The sequence below is a fragment of the Lepus europaeus genome, chromosome 18 (assembly GCF_033115175.1).
Source record: "Lepus europaeus isolate LE1 chromosome 18, mLepTim1.pri, whole genome shotgun sequence".
In the NCBI taxonomy this organism is placed as follows: domain Eukaryota; kingdom Metazoa; phylum Chordata; class Mammalia; order Lagomorpha; family Leporidae; genus Lepus; species Lepus europaeus.
In genome coordinates, this window is record NC_084844.1 from 72,839,733 (window position 1) to 72,862,949 (window position 23,217).

At 40.6% G+C, this 23,217-nt stretch overlaps 1 pseudogene; it reads right to left on the reverse strand.

The window, feature by feature from the left end:
• Nucleotides 1-14,000: 14,000 nt before the first annotated feature.
• On the reverse strand, nucleotides 14,001-14,872 carry LOC133776586 (forkhead box protein R1-like; annotated as a pseudogene).
• Between the last annotated feature and the right edge of the window lie 8,345 nt (nucleotides 14,873-23,217).

Sequence of the window (23,217 nt, forward strand, 5' to 3'; positions counted from 1 at the left end):
ATACAGTTTCTGGATCCTGTGGCTGAATGTCAGTAGAAACTCCTCATCATTTAGGGTGTTTGTAGGGCATGATGATGAGGAGTACTGTGTGCTGTTGTGTGGAAAGATGTTATATGTAATATGGAGCCATGTGATTTTTACCGAATATAAAAATGTACACCTATATTCCTAAGACTAGGCTCTCAGTCTCCTTTGCATTGAACATGTGAGCATCTCTGCTTTTTGCCACAGTTGGTCTTTGAAAACTTCACTAGTAAGGAGAAATATGGAGATAATTTTTCTTTTGGTTCCCCTGTAGTGTTACGACTAGTAATAATTTTAGCTAACACTCAATGGGCCAGGAAGTGAGAGAAATTCTTCATGGATTGTCTTGGTCAATCCTCTTAATAAACATGTATGTATGTAACTGCAGGTGAGGCCAGGGAGACACGTAGTGGTGCCCTTGTAGGATGCGACAGAACAGGCAGCTAGTATGTAGTGATGCTGAAATCCAAGCCCAAGCACCATGGCACTTGTTCTTCACCATCCAGCACCGACAATGCCTCCTTTCACAGCTGTGCTCACCTGGGTTTCCTATTGTGGCTCTTCTGATGAATAGGACATAACCTGCATGTGAACCGAGGGGTAGCCACTGGGAGAGGCACACCACACCTACATGATGATGCACAAATTGAGTCTTGCAATACACAGATGCTTTTTTAAGTGTCATCAGTTATTGCAATCAGAGAATTTTAGGTTTTGAAAATTTGGGATTATCTATAACCAAAACTCACTGTGCTTGAATGACATTCTCAAAATGATTTCTAATGACTTAGGCTAATCCCTGCTTTCATGTTCTCTTCTTTGCATCTGCTCTTGGTTTAGAATGTTCTTTTAGGGGCTGGCATTGTGGCACAGTGGGTTAATGCTTTGGCCTGACATGCCGGCATCCCATATGGGTGCCGGTACTAGTCCTGGCTGCTCCTTTTCCAATCCAGCTCTCTGCTGTGGCCTGGGAAAGCAGCAGAAGATGGCCCAAGTCCTTGGGCCCCTGAACCCACATGGGAGACCCAGAAGAAGCTCCTGGCTCCTGGATTTGGATCGATGAAGCTCCAGCCATTGCAGTCAATTGGGGAGTGAAACATTGGATGGAAGACCTGTCTCTCTCTCTCTCTCTCTGCCTCTCCTCTCTCTGTGTGTAGCACTTTTATTCATGTAGTGTCCTTTTATTCATGTAGTATTCTTTTATTTAAGCTTTATAAGAAATTTATTGCAATCCCATTGACATTTTCATCATATGTTTTCTTCTTCTTAAGAATGATTGTGTGGTGTCTGGGTGTGTTTGCATGTGTATAACTGTATAGCCATTGGTCTTCTCTTTTCACATGAAAAGTATATCCAGAAATCTCTTCACAGAATATGTGGAAGTGAACAAAGTTCAAATATTCTGTATTAGATTTGGATTTGTGTATGTGTGATGCATTTGATATTTTTTAAAAGATTTTATTTATTTATTTGACAGGTAGAGTTACAGACAGTGAGAGAGACAGAAAGGTGTTCCCTCCATTGGTTATTCCCCAAATGGCTGCAACAGCCAGAGCTGCACCAATCCAAAGCCAGGAGCCAGGACATTCCTCCTGGTCTCCCATGTGGATGCAGGGGCCCAAGCACTTGAGCCATCCTCCACTGCCTTCCCGGGCCACAGCAGAGAGCTGGACTGGAAGAGGAGCAACTGGACTAAAACTGGCGCCCATAAGAGATGCCAGTGCCACAAGCAAAGGATTAACCCATGTGCCACAGTGCTGGCCCCTTTGACAACATTTAAATGTTTTTTATACAGAAATTTTTGTTCATTAAAATCAACCTGAAACATGAAAAAAAAAAAAAGAGTAAACCTACACCCCGATGCCTGCACTTATCTCTCTTCATCTTTCTACTGCAGGAATAGTCAGTGAAGTTTAACAGCAAAAAAGAAATTCTAAGGTGTTGAAGTCAATTTCTGAGCAGTCACATATGAATATATTGGATGATTATATACAGGGCTAATCCATGAAATATAAAAACAAATACAACTGATAAATGAGATTCATGGAAAGATACACACACACACACATATACAAGCAATAACAAACAGAAAATAATATTTAAGGACAGTAGGCAAATGAAAAAAAATGGCAAAAGAAAGGGAAATGATGAAATTATATGATGTCGTTAAACATTCTTTAAAGCAATATTTAAAAATCACAAATGTCTCAACAGAAAAACATGTCACATATACAATGGAAAAGGAAGGCTCAGATGCCAGTACACAGCCAGTAGACTGTAACTGACCTGAAGCAGGGTCCTGCACCCTCCAGGTAGGATCCTCTGAGTGACAGGGACCAGGGAGCAGGAGGGCGCCCAGCAGGAGGCAGGACCAGGGATGAAAAGCCCTCCCACTGCAGGCAGGGCGGAGCCCTGGAGAATGAAGTTTCTGTACTGAACCAAGGTCTCCCTCTTATTTTTTCCCATCTTGCACGTCAGCGCTGTGGAGGATGGTGATTGGTTGCATCCTTTGTGACGTAGTACGTGCTCATGGTTATCTGATCTGTCCAATCAGGAGCGGTAGAATAAATGCTACATAATCGCGCAGGATCTTGACGCCATAATCTGTCCAGTTCTGCAGCAGAGAGAGGTCTGAGGAGGAGGCGGAGCTTCTGGGAGGTTCGTCCCCCGTCCTCCGAGGGTCTTTCCCCACAGGATTCCGCACCCCTCAGAAGCCGTGAGAAGGTAAGTGCAGGGCGGGCGTGCAGAGATGGGGAAGGCGGGGAGGGCTCTGGAGTCTGTGGCCCCATCTCGCTGCCGGCCCAGCACTGCCCTCAGCCCCTCTGTCCACAGGGTCGGGGCTGGGCTGGCACCGGACCCCAGGAGTCCTGTCCCTTCCTGGCAGGGACTTGTGGGCCCAGGAGCCGGGGAGTCGTCTCTGGGCAGCTGCGTGGCGGCAGCCTCGCGTCTTCCCGATAGTGAGTGGGGACCAGGTGGTCGCTAGGGAGAAAGCGGGCTGTGTGATGGGGTCTATGCAGGCGAGGGGCTGTTGTTCATGGGGTGCTCAGTTCTTCCCAGGGTGACCTGACTCCCCCAGTTTCCCAAAGATGTCGGAATCAGGGACTCAGTCCCGGACCTTGGCCTCTCAGCATAGCTCTTTCTGGGGTTCTGACCTCACTTTATGTTGCTGACATAAGTGTCATAGACCTGGGAAATTAAAAACAAAACAGGGTATTCGGCTCAAGGTTTTTGTCAAAGTGTTAAAGGGGCAGGAGGCCACTGTAATTTGGTACTTGGAAGTCATCTTAGACCTTACACATTATCTTGACAGGTGATCATCTGCCTTTGAACTCTCAAAATAGACATTTCAGCTAGTCACATTTATGAGTGCTTTAAAAATTATTTCTGTTCCCTGATAACCTTCCCAATCCCAAAGATACAAGTCTAGATTCCTAAATTATTTGTAATTTATAATTTAATATAGGGTACTTTTTCAAGAATATTTGAGTATAATTGACATATAAAATTTGTATATACTTAGATTCTGTGACCTGATATTTTGATATGTGAGAGGACTTTTAAAATATTATGGAAAATTCATGATATCTTGTAATCCCATTTTTCACAAACTTCTTTGTGAGGAGACTTCAGGTTTGTGGAAAATTCACATTTTTATCGTATTTTTAACCTTTTTGTGTCTCCTTGTACATATACATTATTTAATGATAGGACAATCAACCAATCTTTCAGATTATTTGTTTATAGAAGAGTACTTAAGATCTTAACAAATTGTGACCATCTAATACTGCATTTATATTCAATATACTGCACTGTGTGTTAGGTCTCAAGGAGTTAATTTATCTCCTAACTGCAAATATGTGTCCTTAAACTACCATCTTATTTCCTTCAATCTCAGCCCCTGGCAACCACTATTCTGTTTTATGCTTCAGTTTGATGTTCTTAGATTCCTCATGTAAGTGACAACGTGTGGTATTTATCTTTCTATGCCTTACTTCAAGCATTCTGATATCCACATCCATACATTTGGATCCATGTTGTGACAAAAGAATATATTTTTTTAGTATTGAATGTGATTCATGGTGTGTGTGTGTGTATCATGTTTTCTGTATTCATCTGTTGACTGTGTGGCTATTTTCATATCCTGTTCTTGTCTTCTGAATAATGCTCACATGAACAAATGTACCTTTTTTTTTTAAGATTTTATTTATTTAGTTGAGAGGTAGAGTTACAATGAGAGAGAGAAAGAGAGTAAGAGAGAAAGAAAACTCTTCCCTTTATTGATTCACCCCCCAAATGGCCTCTATGGCCAGAGCTGTGTGGATACAAAGCCAGGAGCCAGGTGCTTCCTCCCAGTCTCCCATGCAGGTGCAGGGGCCCAAGCACTTGGGCCATCCTCCTATGGTTTCCCAGACCATAGTAGAGAGCTGGATTGGAAGAGGAGCAGCTGGGACCAGACCGGGACCTATATGGGATGCTGACACAACAGGCAGAGGATTAACCCACTGCGCCATGGTGCCAACCCCCAGGTTATCTTTTAGATAGTGATTCTAGTTCCTTTGGATGTATTTCCAGTAGTGGGAAAGCTTTGTCTTTTGCTAGTTCCATTTTTAATTTTGTTTGAGACACCACCATAGTGTTTTCCATTTTACATTCCCACAAACAATTCTATATATTTCCTTTCCCCCACATCTGGTTCAATACTAGTTATCATGTTTATTTTTGTATAATAGCCATTTTTACATCTCTGAGGTCATAACCCTTGTGGCCCCCCCCTTTTTTGGACAGGCAGAGTGGATAGTGAGAGAGAGAGACAGAGAGAAAGGTCGTCCTTTTTGCCGTTGGTTCACCCTCTAATGGCCGCTGCGGCCGGCGCATTGCGCTGATCCGAAGCCAGGAGCCAGGTGCTTCTCCTGGTCTCCCATGCGGGTGCAGGGCCCAAGGACTTGGGCCATCCTCCACTGCCTTCCCGGGCCATAGCAGAGAGCTGGCCTGGAAGAGGGGCAACCGGGATAGAATCCGGCACCCCAACCGGGACTAGAACCCGGTGTGCCGGTGCCACAAGGCAGAGGATTAGCCTGTTAAGCCATGGCGCCGGCCTCCCTTGTGGTCTTGATTAGCAATGCTGAGCCTCCATGAAGTAAAACAGTGGATGGGAGTATTATCTTTCCCTCTCTGTCTGTCTCTCTGTGTGTCTGTTTTTTCAAACTCATTAATTAAGAAATTTCTAAAAACTACTTGGAGTAATTGGTAAAATCAGAGCTAGATTTTAGGAGTGAGTTCCTAGTGTTACATAGAATGGCGGGGTGACTATAGTCCACAGTAATCTATTCTATATTTTACAAGCAAATAGAAGGCTCTGATAATGAAGTGTAATGTCAAAATAGGGAAAATTGTTTACCCTGATTCATCAGTACACATTGTATGTATAAATTAAAATTTCACTCTGTAGTCCATATATGTGTATAATTCATGCCAAGAAATAAACTCCAAACAGCATTTTACTTGGTGTATCAGGTTAAGGGGTGTTAAAACATTTAAGTTAGCTTCACGTCTAATATTATGGTCTTTGGAGTAGTTTATTAAGACTAATGTAATCTGGAAATAACAGAATTGGTATGTTGTCATGCTAAGTGGAGCAATTAGGAGGCAGTGTTTACCTTAAGTTGATGCTAAATACATCTTTTAAATAGTTTCACATAAGAAAAATGAAGTATTTCTTTAAGTGTATTTGGAATTAATTTGAATTAGGCAATATCAAATAATAAATATGGAATTAAATGTTAAGTTAATTTTGGTGCAAAAATTTCTCAAATAAATGCATAGTTTTCCATACTAAACATTGTCCATTGAATGGTAAAGGCCCCTTGTGTTTAGGGTATTATATATTTTTGAACCAAATTGAGCAAAATATGTGCCACCTTGGCATATTGGTTTGTCTTCAGTTTCTTCTGTGAAGCCCAAAGTCAGGAACCTGTCTGCTTAGCCATACTGTTTTTAGTGACTATTCCGTGCTTGTCATAGTTTTGGAGTTCCATAATCATAAGCACAGTCTAAAATAAATGCAATTTTATTAATCCCAAGTTATTCTTATTATTTACCATAACTCCTCATCCACCATTAACCCCAGACTGCCATTAATCTAAACTCTGTCTCCAGAGATTGGCCATTTTTTTTGGATACATTACAATGTGTGGGCTTTTGCTTCTGATTCTTCTCTTCCTTAAAAAATTATTTTGTAACTACTTCCCAGGAATTATATCCTATAGAAAACAAGAAATAACAAGAAATATTATACATTAATATGCACATCTATGTTAAGGACATATGTAATGTATTATAGAAAACATAATGAGATAATGTATGTAATATAAATAGCCTACATTGGTTAAACTATTTCATACATATAATACAGGGATACCTCAGAACTTTAAGGACATTGTTAATGATGCTATATCATAAAGTTGGAATATAGTCTAATAGCCAATAAGTAGATTAATAAATTATCGTACATATACAATAATGTAGTATGCATCCATTTTCAAAATGAGGATAGATCAATCTTATACTGATTTTTACACCATTGCAGTATATTTAAATCCTTTGGTTGGATAATACAACTTAGTAAATTTAGTTAATATTATTTGAGATATCTGTTGATGTGCAAAGAAAAGCCCCATGCTACTCTGGCTTTCTGATCTGTTTCTAAAAAATGACTAATCATGAGATTTTTGGGTTTGGCTCCCAGTGCATTAATGCTCAAATGATAGACACTCAAATTATTGTGACTGTTGTTGAGGGATTGCATACAATGTTACATAGTCTGTAACATTTCTGAATGGTGGATAAAACCTGCTAAAACATATCAAAGGATCTTTGATCTTCTAAGCCTAGTTCTGGAAAACCTTTTTGTAAAGAGCCAAAAAGTAAAACCTTATGCTTTATGAACCATAATATCTCTGTTGTTGCTTAAAATATGTATAGGCTGTAAGTAAATAGATGTCGTTGTATTCCAACAAAACTTTATTTACAAAAGCAGCGAGGAGCTGGATTTGGCCCACAGGGATTATTAATGCAGTGAATCTTCCTGTTCAGAATACCGTGCATGCCTGCCATTACCCATTTTAAAGACAACAATGTGTGAAACACAGCATTTTTCAAGAGGGAGTTGAAATAAAATTTCAAAGCTTTAATTACAAAATAAGGTTACTTTCTACATTTTCCTCTTATTTTATAAACAATTCAAAATTTGTTATGATTAAGAACTTTTATCTTTGACTAACATAGAATTATATGATGTGTACCAAGCCTTAGAGATTTTTCAGTCTTTCTGTGGTATTAGAAGTCTAAACAAAATGATAACTAGTACACATAATACATATATGGGAATTGTCAAGAGGTCCTTTTATTCTCTAACTTTAGAAATGTATCATTTAGTGCCTTGGTCTGCCTTTTAGTGCTACATATTCATTTCACAGTTTAAAAACTGTGAACTGTTGCCGGCGCCGCAGCTCACTAGGCTAATCCTCCGCCTTGCAGCACCAGCACACCAGGTTCTAGTCCCGGTCGGGGCACCGATCCTGTCCCGGTTGCCCCTCTTCCAGGCCAGCTCTCTGCTGTGGCCAGGGAGTGCAGTGGAGGATGGCCCAAGTCCTTGGGCCCTGCACCCCATGGGAGACCAGGATAAGCACCTGGCTCCTGCCATCAGATCAGCGCGGTGCACCGGCTTCAGTGCGCCTACCGCGGTGGCCATTGGAGGGTGAACCAAGGGCTAGAGGGAAGACCTTTCTCTCTGTCTCTCTCTTACTGTCCACTCTGCCTGTAAAAACAAACAAACAAACAAACAAACAAACAAACAAAAAAACAAAAAACCAAAAAAAACTGTGAACTGTTGCAAATATAATTCATAAATATTATTTAAGGATTAGAAAACACAGATGAAGAAAAATTTGATCATGTATGACTATGTCACTCAGCAATAATACCTTTACTCACTGCCTTAAATAGCACTTCCCTTTACTCCTTAATGCATTCCAGTAATTTCCAATCCCAGGATCCTGTCAAAGCTTGTTCTCTCCAGGTTAACACTTATTTCTATAAAATTAGAGGTCATTTCTTCAATGTCATTTTATGTAACCTGTCAGTAGTATTGTTCTGAACACAACATTCTTCTCCAAAATAGCTTCCTCTTTTGTTTTTCAAAATATCTTTCTGTCTAGGGAGTGATTTTATTTCCCTTGTCAAATATTAGTTGGTTGCCAATATGTGAGTTCATGTCTGGGGTTTCTATTCTGTCTCAATGGTCAACATGTCTATTTTTGTTCCAGACCAGGCTGTTTTAATAATAACAACCCTCTATTATGCCTTGAAATCTGGTGTTCTGATGCCGCAAGCTTCATTTTTATTTAAGATTGCTTTAAGCATTTGGAGTCTTCTATTTTTCCATATGAATTTTAGGATCATGTTTTCTATAATTGTGAAGAATGTCCTTGGTGTCTTGATTGGGATTGTTTTGAATCTATCAGTTATTTGGGGTAGTATGATATTTTGATGATATTAATTTTTCCAATCTATGAACATGTGAGATTTTCCTGATTTTTGTGTCTTTTATTTCTTTTTATTTTTTTAAGAATATATTTATTTATTTGGGATGTAGATTTACAAATAATGAGAGGGAGAGACAGAGAGAGGTCTTTCATCTGCTGGTTCAGTCTCTAAATGGCCACAAAAGCCAGAGCTGTGCTGATCTGAAGCCAGGAGCCAGAGCTTCTTCCAGGTCTACCACGTCAGTGCAGGGGCCCAAACATTTGGGCCACCTTCTACTGCTTTCCTAGGTCATAGCAAAAAGTTGGATTGGAAGTAGAGCAGCCGAGACTAGAATGAGAACCCATAAGGGATGCCGGCACTACAGGCAGAGGATTAACCTACCACATGACAGCACTGGCTCTGTCTTTCATTTCTTTAATTAAGGTTTTGTAATTTTCATTGTAAAATCTTTCACATTCTTGGTTAAATTTATCTGAATGTATTTTATTTTTTTAGTTATTGTGAATGGGCCTGAACTCACAAGTTCTTTCTCATCCAGAGCATTGTTGGTGTATAACAACAATGTCAATTTTTGTTGATTTTATATCCTGCAAATTTTCTTAACTTTATTATGAGTTCTGATGGTCTTTTTAAAAATATGTATCTCTTTATTTGAAAAGCAGAGTTACAGAGAGGCAAAGGCGGGGAGGGGGTGTTTTCCATCCACTGGTTCCTTCCCCCAGATTGCTGCAACAGCCAGAACTGCACTGATCCTGTAGCCAGAGATTCTTCTGGACCTCCCATATGGGTACAGGGGCCCAAAGACTTGGGCTGTCGTTTACTGCTTTTCCAGGTGATAGTAGAGAGCTGGGTTGGAAGTGGAACAGCCAAGACTCGAACCGGAGCCCATCTGGGATGCCAGCACTGTGGGTAGTGGCTTTACCTGCTACGCCACACTGCCAGCCCTTCTAATAGTCTTTTGGTTTCTCTATATAAAGAATTATATCAACTGCAAACAGGAATTATTGTACTTCCTCCTTATCACTTTGATTTTTTTTCTTGCCTAATGTCTCTGACTAAAACTTCCAGAAGTATATTGAAAATAATGGTGAAAATGGCTCCAGATTTAGTGGAATTTATCCCAGCTTTTCCCCATTCAATATGATGCTGCCTGTGGTTTAGTCATATATTGCTTTGATTGTGTCAAGGTGTGTTTCTTCTATACCCAATTTTTAAAGATTTTTATCATGAAAGGATGTCATATTTTGTCAAATGTTTATCTGCATCTATTGAGATAATCATATGGCTTTATCTTTCATTTTGTTGATTTTAAATAACACATTTATTGATTTACATATGTAAATCTGCATCCCTGGAATAAATTCTACCTTGGGTAGATAATCTTGTTGATGTATTGCTGGACTCTATTTGATACTATTTTTTTTTTCTGAGAGTCAGAGTGGATAGTGAGAGAGAGAGACAGAGAGAAAGGTCTTCCTTTTTGCCATTGGTTCACCCTCCAATGGCCTCTGCAGCCGGCACATCACACTGATCTGAAGCCAGGAGCCAGGTGCTTCTCCTGGCCTCCAATGTGGGTGCAGGGCCCAAGGACTTGGGCCATCCTCCGCTGCCTAGCTGAGAGCTGGCCTGGAAGAGGGGCAACCGGGATAGAATCCGGCACCCCAACCGGGACTAGAACCCCGTGTGCTGGCACTGCAAGGCCGAGGATTAGCCTGTTGAGCCACGGCGCTGGCCTATTTGATACTATTTTATTGAGAATTTTTGCATCAGGATCCACTAGGGATATTGGTGTATAGTTCTTTTTTATTGCATCTATCTGATTTTGTAATTAGGGTAATGCTGGTCTCAAAGAATGGATTTGGATTGATTCTATCCCTTTCAATTGTTTTGAATAAGGGTGGGGATTGTTCCTTCCTTTAAAGTTTGGTAGAATTCAGTCTCTTCAGGGCTGGCACTGCGTGTGTGGCATAGAAGGTTACGCCTTCACTTGCAGTTTATGCATCCCATATGGATGCCGATTCAAGCCCCAGCTGTTTAACTTCCAATCACCTTTGTGCTAATGCACGTTAGGCCCTTGCACCCATGTGGAAGACCGGGAAGAGCCTCCAGGCTCCTGGCTTTGATCTGTCCCAGCCCTGGCAGTTGCAGCCAAGCAATTTGGGGAGAGAATCAGTAGATATCTCTCTGTCTCTCTCTCTCTCTCTCTGTGTGTCTCTCTCTCTCTTTTTCTCTCTGTATCTCTGCCTTTTAAATAAATAAATAAATAAGAAAGTAAGTAAATAATATTTTAAAAATGAATTCAGCCTCTTCTACAAGGGTATTTGGAAAGTTGGATTTTCACATGCTGAAGTTTGAAACCAGTTTGATCCAACTCACAATGGATCAAGCATCTAACCTGATACCCAAAACATCACATTACTAGAGAAAAACATAGAAGAAAGTCTATAACACATTGGCCTAGGCAAAGAATTCTAGGGTAAGAGCCCAGAAGCAAATGAAATTATATCACGCGAGAAGTTGTTGTACAAAAAATGAAACAACAAAATGAAGAGGTAATCAACAGAATGGGAGAAAATATTTGCAAAATATGCATCCAATAATGGATTAATATCCAGAATACATAAGGAGCTCAAGAAATTTAACAACAAAACACACTCTAGTTAAAAAATGGACAAATTGCATGAACAAGCATTTTTCAAAGGAAGAAATAAAAATGGCCAACAGACATAAAATTCAGGATCACTAGTCATTAGGAAAATAAAAATAAAAATCACAAAGACCCTGTGTGCTGGGGTAATTTATCCTTTTTGTTCAATTATAGATTATATTTTTTGTCATATCTAGGAAATCTTTGCTTAACCTAAACTCACAAAAATCTTCTATGATTTTTTTCCTGCAAGTATTATAGTTTTCATACTGCAGTTAGATATGTCATGAATTTTTTATATGTTTGTTAGTGGAAATTTCTTTTGGAAATTAATATCATATTGTGCCAGCACCATAATTGAAAAGACTATACTTTCTCCCCTGCATTGCAATTGCGACTCTGTAGAAAACCTGTTTACTGTGTTTTGATCTTTTATGGATCTTCTTTTGTGTTCCATTTTTCTGTCACACTTTAGATTAGTATAAATTTATAATTCTTGTAGTCATCTCTCCAATTTTATTATTTTTTTCAGGGTTACTTTCCCATGAGTGTATATCAGCATGTTATTTTAAAAAATAATCAGATTGCTTGCTGGGAAGGGGATTGAGATTTTGTTGAGTCTATAAAGTAATGTTAAGATAAATCCTGAGATTTTTTTTATTAAAATGTCTCTTCCCACTTAGAAATATTTAATTTCATATGAATATTAAGTTGTTTTTGTAGGTCTGTCAATATTTCATCAGATGTATATTTTATATTTTAAATGAAATAGTGGTGATTCTAAAATTTTGATTTCTATTGCTGGTATATAGAAATGTATTTAATTTTTCTGTATTGATTTTGTATCTTCTAGTTTTACTAAACTCACTTGTTGCTCATTACAATTTTGGCTTATGCATCAGAATTTTTGTATAGACCAAAGGTTGTCAGTTGTTTCCTCTCTTAAACTACTGTCTTACTAATGATAGTAAATGTTTCTCATTTGTAACAATACAATTTTTGTGACAACTTTTTATCACTTTAGTATTAAAGCATCCATAAAAAAATAAATTAATGAGCATATCTGTGTTCCAATAAAACTTTATTACTGAAGCCTAAAGCTGGCCTACAAGTGAGAGTATGAAGATGGAGAATTTGCCCCCCTATTTTGTGGTCATTGTTGTGAATAGAGATCCTCACTTCTTCCTTTCAACTTGACTGCTTTTATTTATTTTTATTGCCTCAGCATACCGACTAGAATCTTAACTACAATGTTGAATAACAGTAGTGAAAACAAATTATTATCTTGTTTCTGATATTAAAGGTAAAGTATTTTAATTTCTGTCATTAATTATGTTTTCTGGAGTTTGTTATCCATGCTCTTTCTTATGCTGATGAAGTCATTGTATTTTAAGTTTCCTGAGATTTGTGAAGTCAGGAAAGATTGTTAAGTTTGCCAAAGGCCTCTATCCACTGAGGAGTTATAGGGACTGGACACCCCTACCCAGCCATGGATAGACTAGGAAAGCTGCCTCAGGCCTTGGGAAGGGCAGAAAACAGTGACAGGAACTCAGATTCCATCTTGAGACTCACCTTTACTCTGACTGAAGTTACCCCATCTCACAGACACTCACCTGCATGTTCAGGCCATGAAACAGGATGAGGTATTTAATGCTGATGGCCCACATGAGCCAAGTCCCACCTACCTTAGCCACAGAAAATTTTTTCACCAAAAAGCTTGTGTGTTCAGAACCTTAAACAAAGACCCCCTGCCTAGCAACCATATGACACAATGTGGGCCAAAGATGTTCTGCCCTTTGGAATACAGGCCAAGGGTCCAGCCAAATGTAGACCCAAGTAGAGGGTGCAGTCCTAAAACAGGAGCCTATACCTGTCCACCACAAAAAAACAAAACAAAACAAAACAAAAACACCCCATGAATAATGGTAAAGGCTAAAACTGAAAACTCAAAAACAGGCTCACTCCTCTGATAATGGACTCCCAGCTTTGAGCCCCTCCTCTCTCTCGGGAGTCTGTACTCCTTTCTACACAGTAAATTCACTTTTGCTTTGCACACTCCTGGACTCAGCCCTTTATTTCTATACTGAGAGAGAGTCCTGGACCAGGGTGTCCAGCATCCCCAATAGGAGTGAGATAACAGTAACCCTGCAGTTTTTCTCTTTCATATAATTAATACCATAATAAAATTAATCATGGTGTTAGTGTTAAACAAGCCCTGCATTCCTGGAATGTATCCCATTTGCTTAGTCATTTATTTAGCTTATTTATTGAATTTGATGTCCTAAATTCTTTTTCTTCATATTACCCTTTACTGATCAAAAATTCCAAACAAAGGTAGCCTCTCCCTAAAACTGCCCCCCTCTGCTGCCTTGGCACCTGCCCTTACCCCTGTCACAGCTACCAGGGCGCAGAGCAGAAACTGTCCCAGGGCCCTGAAGCCCTATGTGTTCGTTAAGTAGCAGCTTAACAATGTTAGCTGAACAAGTAGGTGGTGCTCCCAGGGCTGCCTGCCACAAGCCAGCATCTCCCAAGATTATCTTCAAAATCCATAAAATGGGCACTCGCTCAGGTCTGGCGAAGGGCGAGGACTCTCCTCCTCCGAGACAAGCGTGGCATCTGCATGCCAGCAGCTGCCCCACTGCCTTGGGAGCACGCGTGGGCTGCTTCCCACCCCGAGCTGGAACTGCACCTCTGCCCTTCACCCCATCTTCAGAGACCACACACACATATCCACACAAGGCTGCTGGGGGCAACTTTAATAAGGCAGGGGACTTGCTTTGCGGCATCAAAGGTCAAAGAGGAAGGGCATCATATCTGGTTGGCTCATGCACTGGCTGGATATTTTCCAGCTGGGTGGCAGCCAGGGTGCGGGCCTCCTCGGCAAAGCGGTGGCATCCTTCCTCAGTCAACTTCCAGAGGCAGGAGCAGGGCCAGGCGCTGACCTCAGCCTGCTTACTGACCGGCATTTTCTCAAAGCTGTCTCGGAAACACAGATTGTGGCGGATGGTGTTCTTCCAGCCTTCCGGAGCCGTTCAGAAAAACGGAAAGTGTTGTCAAGTGAAACTGTAGATCTGCTGCACGTTGAGGCCCCGAGGGGAACTGTTTCTTAACGCCAGGGCAATTAGGTGGAAGTAATTGAGAGGGGGCCGGGCCAGAGCCTTTCCTCCTGGCCGCTGGGTTGCTGAAGCCTCCGGCTCTGGAGGGGGGCCCTTTGGTAAGGGGACAGGAGAGCCACACAGGAGCTGTCATCCTTGTCCTCGGCCTCCTCTTCCGTGAGCTCCCAGCTGCTGGGGGAAGACGAAAAGTGCTTTGGCGACGCAGACTGCTCGGGGGAGGAAGGCAACAGTGCCCGGCCCCCGCAGCCTCTGGGCAGCTGGCATCTTCCTGATGGCAGGGCAGTAGAGGGCGAGGGACCGCGCCCGCCAGTTCCTTCTTCTCTCTAGCCCCTTGGGCTTCCAGCTTTCCTGGTGGGTACACGATGTTGGGGTTCACCCACATCCACAGGTTGGGCTCAAACTCTGGACCATCTCTGTCAGCACGGGGCTTCTTCTCCAAAGGTAACCTTGGTGGTTCCACTATTTGAAGCCTGTACCTGGCAAGGTTCTGCTCAGCCATAGGCAGGTGCGATGTGAAGGCCAGAAAGGCCTTGTTCCCCATGTCCCAGTCCAGCAGTCCCAGGACCTGGCCACGGAGGCTGGCCCAGACGTTGAGCTGCTGGAGTTTGAGGTCCACCTTTAGGAGAGCACGGCGTGCCCAGCCACGGACAGAGGGAGCCAAGAGAGACTGATGTCCTAAATTTTTAATACATTTTATCTTTAGCGATATCTCAGGTTCATATTAAAATTAAGATGAAGGTAAAGAGATTTTCAAAAAATATCTGCTGCCACAGTGGCATAGTCACTCCTCTTATTAATATGAACCTGGCCAGTGTAGTATAGTTGTTATGATTACATTTGTTACATCATTAACATCTCAAATCCATAATTGACTCTAGGATTTTGTATTGAAAACTTTATGAATTCATGCAAAGTTATAATAATGTGTGTCCACCATTTTATTATACAGCATTTCATTACTCTAAAATTTTATCTGCCTAGTCACCCATTTCTTCCCTCTACAATCCTGTCAACAACTAATCTTTTTACTAGATTCATAATTGTGCCATTCTGAAATGTCACATAGTGATGAGCACGTATAATTGTTCACGTTAACTTCTTTTACTTGGTAATACACCAAAGATTCCTCTGTGTGTTTTCATGATTTGTTAGCTCATTTCCTTTTAGCAATAAACTATTTTCTGAATGATACAACACAGTTCACTCATACATTCACCTATATGAGAATATCTTAATTATTTCAAAATTTGGTTGGATTTTTACATTATTGCTCATGAGGAAATTTGATTTTTTTCAATCACTGTGTTTGTTTTTCAGGATAATATTCATTATAGGAGTAGTTCAGATGTATTCCTCCTCATCTTTTGAAAAGCATGCAGAATCACATAATTTCTCATCAGTGTAGATATCTGGGCCAGGTGATGCTTTCTAGGAAGATTTGTAACTCTGTCTGTATTTTGCTTTATAGATATTTGTTAATACAGGTGGTGAATTTCTTCTTGACTGAGTTTATCTTTCAAGGAACTTGTCTATTTTATTTATGTTAGCATGGTTCTTCATGAAAATCTGTATTAATATCTCAAGAATTTGTACTAATATCACATTCTTTTCTTCATTCATAATTTGTGCATTTTCACTTTTTCTTGATCAACCTGAGTGGATAGATGTTTATCACCTTCACTATTTCCACACATGGTTTTGTTACAGTGGCTTTTCCCATTTTTTTCCCAGTTTTACTGACATTTTTCTTCTGTCATAATGAAGTTGGTCATGAAAACAGGCTGGTGTGCAGGCGTTGAGAGAGACAAGCACATTTAGGTTGCTTGGCTCAGGGTCAGTGGTGCGGCTTTTTGACCTTCATGACCTTGAGGCCATGCTCGCTGCCATGTCCTGCACTGTACAGTGCTGTGGGTCATACTTGGTGCTGGGATTAATTCTAGGCAGCCAAGGGGTGAGCTGAGTTATGTGTGGGGCTGAGGCCTCAAGCCAGCAAGGTTCAGGAGATCACACGTGGGTAATCTTCTGATAGCAACAAGAAGTACACCAGAGGTGCACTCGCTGGCCTTGGTGGACATGGTCCTTCAGGGAGCCACTTGGCCCTCACAGCCAAGGGTCCCTGTATCCAGCAGTGACTACAGCCCTAGGCTCCACCTCTTTCCCTGTGGGGCTGGCCTTGTTCCCCTCAGTGGTACTGGTGACCCTGCTCCTGGAACAGAGATTGGGGAGCTGTGCCAGGGTTGAGGTGGCTAAGGCCAGAGGTGCCTTGGGGTCCCTGAGGGAGGCGCTGCAGCTCCTGGGACTAAATTTTACTGATTGTATCTTGGTTGCTGTAGTTAATTGGGATGGCTATAGGAAGTTATCCTAGCCTTTGAAGCTTATAAACCAAAGAAATCACCATGGATCTTAAAGTAAGAGTCTCAGGACGCAGCCCTGACAGGGTTGAGGGTCTCTTGAGTGTCTGCTTCCTGGTTCCTAGATGGCTTTTCCCAGAATCCTCAGGTGGATAAAGGGTAAAGATACTCACTGTGTCTGTTTTATAAGCCTCTGATCCCGCCTGAGCACCTTACAGCTTTATCAGGCAATAACACCATCCATGATTATGTTTCAGCATTTAAATGGTACATTTAGATCACAGCAGATACTTATTTTCACTCTCTATGTGGTGCTGTGACTTTAAGTTGCTCCTCTTTTTCTAGTGTCTTTAGTTGTTGGAAATCAAGTTCATTGATTTCAGACTAATATCAGGGGCTTCAAAATTTTTCATTGTGTTTTTTCTTTAAAAAAGCTTCTGAACCCCTTTCTACAGGCATTTATCACTAAAATTTTTCATTAATGTGCCCTGATAGCTACATTAAACAAGTTCTCTTATGTTGTATTCAATTCAGTTAAATACTTTCTCTCTGCTTGCTCTTGGACTCAGTTTATTGCCATGTGTGCTACTTACTTTCCAAATATTTGAATATTTTCCTGATTCCTGTTTGTGTTATTTCTTTCTGATTTGATTGGTTTGTATTCATAGAGCATATCATTTGATTTTATCCTTTTATTAGTGTATGTTTTATACTCTATGACATCTACTTTGGTAAGTGTTCTATGGTTACTTGAGAGTAGTGTTTTGAATTGGATATTCTTACTGAATTTCTTGTTTCTTGTTCTGTCATTTGCTGAATGACAAGTACTGGAATCTCAAATGATGTTTCTAAATTTTTAAACTATCTTATTGTATAGCATGCATTTGACTTTATTAGATGCATAAATCTTTAGAATCATATCTTCTTGGGTAACTGAACTCATAATTTTGAAATGAATTTTTAATTGCTTATGGGAGTATGGCTATGAAATTAACCTTGGTAAGGCTTGTGTTCCTCACTTTTCAGTTTTTAAGTGTTATTGTACTTACATATTATTGTAGTTCACCTTATCTGTCATCAAACTGGTTTAATTTCACAGTTTATTATTCGATTCTGCTTTATTTTAGATTAATAAATTATTTTATGATTTAGTTGTATATATATTTCAGGAGGAATTATTAACTGCAACTCTTTGTTTTGCTATAATACAGCTGCTTTACCAATGATAGTATATGATTTTAATTCATTAGAGTCCATCTCGAAGTAACTATACTACATTATATGTGATATAATAAAAATATAATATACTTTAAGTCTAGGAAAAATTGCCATTTTTCCTTCAGAACTTTCCTGTGTGTACATTTGGTGGGCTATCTGTTATTCATTTGCAGTGTTATCAAAGATTGTCACAGTCTCAAACTTATGCATTTTTTGTGATATATAATTTACACTAATGCCTATCCAGTACAATTTCTGACACTGTAATTTATATCTTTATGAGTGTTAAGATAGTTTTAAAAATATCTTCCACACTTCTACTTATCATTTTTGAGATTTACTTTTTGATCAGTTAAGCACCTTAAATACAGCTTGATCTTTTCTAGTCTTGCTTTCATGATTTGTTGTGTGGATCAGAACCATGCTCAGCCTATGTCTAAATTCCTAGTCCTAAGGCAAAAACTTTTCTCATTACTCTAATCATTGTCCCATGACTTGGGAGTTTTTCAGTCTGGCTGCTGAGAATGGATGTTTAATCTCAGCTCTCTATGGGCACAAGGAAGAATTTCCTCTAATCTTTATAGATGTCACACCCACAGTCTTAATTTTTTTTTGGTGGGCATGCACTGTTTATTACTTCACCAAACATCCAAACAAGGCCCTCCAAATGTCTCCAGTGTTCTTTCTCATTACTCTGTTCCTCTCCAGATTTCCCTATGACAGCTCACTGACATGATGTTCCAGAATACCCAGCTTCATCACATCAATGCGGGAGTCTGTACACTCTACCTCAGTTCCCTCTCCCTGTGACAGGCCAGGGGATCTCTCTGCTAGGAGCTGCAGAATTTGAGAGTTTACTTTATTTTTCTTTTATCTTTCATATATTGTGTTCTTTGCCGCAGGCCTTTTAGTATGAAAATCGGTGATAAATGCTGGTTTTCTCTTTAGTGTCTGATTGTCTCATGTAAGGAGTTAAAGAACAATTTTTACTTCATCTTGGCTACAAGTAAATTTAAGCTGAGCTTCAGCATGTGGTATACACTGGTTGGAATACTCTTCATTCTTTTCTTAACTGCTATGTTTTAATCCTTTATGTCTCAGTGTACTCATGTTATTGTCAAGAAAATGTTCCCTAGACCCAGTGTGGATTGAATTTTATTATGTGATCATTAAATTGTTATCTTACTAAATCCATCTAAATTCAGAGTTTAATTTTATTTTAATTTCCTCTCCACTAGACTCTAATCCAAATAAGAACAGAAAATTTGTTTTATTTGCAGAGCCTAGTACAATAATGTCTTACACAGTGTGGGTTTTCAATATGTATTTGTACACTGCATGAATTAGTGGGAAAAAGAACATGTTTATATAAAATATTCATATATATTTCTCTCACTTTATTCTTCATATTATTTCAGAATATTGAAAATCCAGGCTGCATTTTTTCATATGCAATATTATTATAACTTTCTTAAAAATTGCTATAGAGTGCTGACTGAGAAACTTAAATTTATGAAAAATTAGAGAAATACAAAAATCTCTACAATAAGATAAATGAAATTACTTAGGCCATCAATAGTTAGGTGGGATCAAGAATGCTATATTTTGAGGTATTATCTCTTTACATTTCCTAAAATATCCTGGAACAGAGTGACAGAAATGTAGACACACACACACACACACAGAGAGAGACAGAGAGAAAGAGAGAGAGAGAGGGAGAGAGAGAGCACTTATCCACTGATAAACTCCCCTAAATACCTGATGCCTACAAAATGTTGGGGAAAAGCAGTAGGAGATGGCCTAAGGGTATGGACCCCTGCCACCAATGTGGGAGATCCAGGTGAAACTCCTGGCTTCATCCCAGCCCAGTCCTGGCCACTGCTGCCATTTGCAAAGTAAATCAGCAGATAGATCTCTCTCTCTCTTTTTCTGTATCTCCCTCTCTCTCTCTGTAACTGCCTTTCAAATTCATAAGAAAATCTTTTAAAAAATACAGTGTAACTAGATTTTCCTCCTTCAGTGTAATTCTGAAACAAAATGGACTTATAAATTACATTTAAGCAAAGTGAGAAATATGGCCCTTTTGATGGCACCAAAACAAAGAAGCTCCTGCCTCTCCCTAAGTGGATGTTAAGGCAAGTGTTTAGAAGAACAAGAAAACAGCACTGAAAGGTATCCACAGCCACCCGTGATGGAGAGACAAGGACAGAGGGAGAGAAAGGAAGAGAGAGAAGGGGAGAGAGAGGGGGAGAGAGAGAGAGGGAGGGAGAAAGAGCAGAGAAGGAGAAATAGTAGTAGTGGTGGTGGTGGTGGTAGAAGTAGAAGAGGACAAAGAGGAAGTGGAGGAAAAGGGAGAGGAGGAAAAGAAAAAAAGTAGGGAGAGAAGAAGGAAGGAAGGGATGAAGAAAAACAAACAAAACAGTGTAACTCCAGAGGAAGCTCAAAGATCCCTGAAAGTGCACCTCCAGGAGAAACAAGTTTGATCAGCATGCCTACATTCCCCCTGACAACAGAGCCTGCCATGAGGAAGAGAGAAGGCCACACACAGTTATGTTTGTCGAGATGTCAAGGCCAGCTATCACCAGATCAGACAAGCTGTGAAGCAACTCTGACTTAGAGGTGGCCAAGGTGAATATCCTGATCAGGCTGATGGAGAGAAGAAAGCCTGTAATCAAACGGCTCTGGATTATGATTCTCGGATGTTGACAGCAAAATTGGGATCATCTAAACTTGGTCCAGAGGACTAATTGGAAATACCCAATTTCATCATTAACCAAAAGCAATAAAAATACAGCAAAGAGTAAGTTTGAGAATGTCTTCTAGATCATGGTAAAGGATTTAAATTTAGTTCTGAGATAATGACAATCAGAAGATTCTTTTTTTTTTTTTTTTTGGACAGGCAGAGTAGATAGTGAGAGAGAGAGACAGAGAGAAAGGTCTTCCTTTTTTCTGTTGGTTCATGCTCCAATGGCCACTGCAGCTGGTGCATCTCGCTGATCCGAAGCTGGGAGCCAGGTGCTTCTCCTGGTCTCCCATGTGGGTGCAGGGCCCAAACACTTGGGCCATCCTCCACTGCCTTCCCGGGCCATAGCAGAGAGCTGGCCTGGAAGAGGGGCAACTGGGATAGAATCTGGCACCCCGACCAGGACTAGAACCTGGTGTGCTGGCACTGCAAGGCGGAGGATTAGCCTGTTAAGCCACGGCACCGGCCCAATCAGAAGATTCTGTAAGTAGAATGATGGGTTTTAATTTCATCTGAAAGTAAACTATTCTATTTTCTATAATGATAATAAAACCAGATAGAGATAATTGAAAGACAGAAAACTATGCAATTGAAGTAAAGACAATAACCAATAATAAAAATGGTGATTACACAGACCAGAGTGTTAGGAAAGGAGAGGGTCAAAAATTGTCATATATGGGAAGTATTTCAAAGACAGCAACAAGGAGGCATTATGTATTAATTAGTTTATGTGAAAGGAAGAGAGAGAGAAGGTGGTTGATGAGTTGATGAGGATTGCTATGATTGTTTTGAAATGAACAATTGAAAATTGAAATTCTCAGCTATTGAGATGAATGTCAGATTAGAGAATGTTCTTATTAAACATTTAAATGTGTTATTGTACAGCAGATTAATAGAGGTGAGTAAAAAGAAGAGGTCCAGATAAATATATAAATTTAGGATTTATTGGTACATAGCTAATTTTTGTTTAATTTTATTATTTTAAGTATTTATTTATATATTTACTTATTTGAAATGTAGAGTGACAGAGAAAGAGACAGAAAATGAGTGAGTGAGAGAGAGCTCTTTTTTTAAAAAAAAAGATTTATTTATTTATTTGAAAGTCAGAGTTACCCAGAGAGAGAGGAGATAGAGACAGAGAGATAAAGAGGTTTTCCAATGCTGGTTCACTCCCCAATTGGCTGCAATGGCCAGAGCAGTGCTGATCTGAAGCCAGGAGCCAGGAGATTCTTCCGGTCTCCCAAATGGGTGCAGGGGTCCAAGGACTTGGGCCATCTTCTACTGCTTTCCCTGGTCATAGCAGAGAGCTGGATCAGAAGTGGAGCAGCTGGGACTTGAACCAGTGCCCATATGGCAAGCCAGCACTGCAGGCAGCAGCTTTACCTGCTACACCACAGTGCTGGCCCTGAGAAAGGTCTTTAATCTGCTGATTTACTCCCCAAATAGCCATAAGAGTTAGGTCTGGGCTAGGCTGAAGCCAGGAGCCAGGAATTCCATTGTCCCACATGCTTAGTGGGGGCCCAAGCATTTGGGCCATTTTCCATTGTCTACACAGGTGCATTAGAAGGGAGATGTATTCGAAGCAGAGCAGCAGGGATTCAGATCAGCACTCCAACATAGGCTGATGGCATTGCCAGTAGCAGCTTACCATATTGTGTCACAACACAACACTGGCCCCTATTTTCATTATTGAAAAAAAAATAAGCTTAAATAAAAATTGTAAGTATGTATCAGATATCACATTTATTTCAACATATGCATATATTATTTACTGTCCAATCAGGGTAAATGTATCTGTCTTTTTAAGCATTGTCATTTACTTATGATAGAAACATTTAAAATAATTTCTTATAGTGTTTTTATAGAAAAACGTACAGTATATAATCATTACCTATGGTGACCTTGCTGTGCAATAGAATACCAGAACTTATTCATCCTATCTCTGTCATTGCATCCATTAAATAACCTTTCCTCACCCATAGATATTATTTTAAAAATGTGTTTATTTGAAAGAGACATAAAGAGAGCACATGAGAGAGTGTGTCTATCTCTTGGTTCACTCACAAATGCCCACAATAGCATTGTTAGGCCAGGAAAAAGTCAGAAATCAAGAGCTTCTGCCTGGGCTGGACGTGCAGTGGGAGGGGGCTCAGGGCACGAGTGCCCGACTTTCCACAGAGGCTGGTCCTGCAGGGAAACAGGATGGAGCCTGGGGCACAGGTGCCAGCACTGAGCCCCTTCCCAGAGAGGAGCCCGCCTGTGAGATGGCCGGTCACACACAGCACCCCCACGGGGCCGGCCATGGGCTGCAGCCCTTGGCCTCAGGAGGGGCGTCCTGCCTCACTGCATCCCCTGAGGCCACACTCTCCTATCAAGAGATCCTGTTCCACCCAGCAGGGGTCAGCCTTGCCACCACCGCCAGCAGGAGGAGGCTGTCCACCATCAGGGCATCCGGGCAGTCTTCAGCTCTCTCGTGCCCCGGGGAGGAACCGCACACATTGGCCCCAGAGCCTCATCAGCAACAAAGAGTGGGCTGGGGACCACTGGACTGCCTGGGATTCCTGACCCAGCCCC